This window comes from Notolepis coatsorum, assembly GCF_963971535.1.
Source record: "Notolepis coatsorum genome assembly, chromosome: 1".
NCBI lineage: Eukaryota > Metazoa > Chordata > Actinopteri > Aulopiformes > Paralepididae > Notolepis > Notolepis coatsorum.
Window position 1 is genome coordinate 310,712,948 of NC_140165.1, and position 958 is coordinate 310,713,905.

Genomic DNA, 958 nt, shown 5'->3' on the forward strand with positions numbered 1-958 from the left:
CCGCCCTAGCTTGGCCAATTTTGACAAAAAAATTACAATTCTATAATAATAAAAAAAATAAAGTGAGAGAGAACATTTTTGAACTAATGTTATTATCTGTTATCTGTCTGCATTGTGTCTTTTTGCTCAAGTATATCTGCACTCTGTCTCTGCGGTGCACTTGTTTTTAAATTGTTCACTCGCATCACACAGCCTGCTCATATCATCTACCAAGTGACTAATGTTAGAGGTGACAACAATGTGAGAGCGGAGATTCTGTCCCACGAATCCACTACCATCTCTCATTAAACACTGTGCCAACTTAGCTTGATGTATTCAAGCACAGTATACAATGAAAATAGGTTTGGCATTTAACCAGAGTGCAAATGTAACAGTAAAGTGCAATAGCAAATGTAGCAATATACAAAATTATTCAACTGGAGTGTATATAAATGAGTACTACTGAGTATTAGCAATAATGCTAATCAGATGTATGTACAGTGTTGTAGTATTATTATGTACAGTGATACAGGTATAAACACACACTGTGGTAGTAAGTCATACTGGCCAGTGGTATAAGTAAGTAAAGTAAGAGTAGGTAAGGGATATAGATATAGATACTATATATAGATAAGATATATATATATATATGGTATATTCAGCATTCAGAGATCAGAGAGATGACAGCTGAGGTAAAGAAGCTGTTCCTGAGCCTGTTTGACTTGAGGGAAGGAGGGCAAACAGTCCATGATTTGGATGAGAGTTGTTGTCGACAATGCTGCATGCCTTCCTCAGACACCGTTTGTGATGACTAGTCTCAATAGCAGGGATTGATGTACCGGTGAATCAGTGATACGTTGGGTGGTTTTCACCACCCTGTGCAGTGCTTTCCGGTCGGCGCGTGCACCAGCTCTGGTCTTCCAGAGGTCTATCATGAGCTTCTTGGTGTTGAGGGCCGTGTTGTTTGTCAGCGCACCAC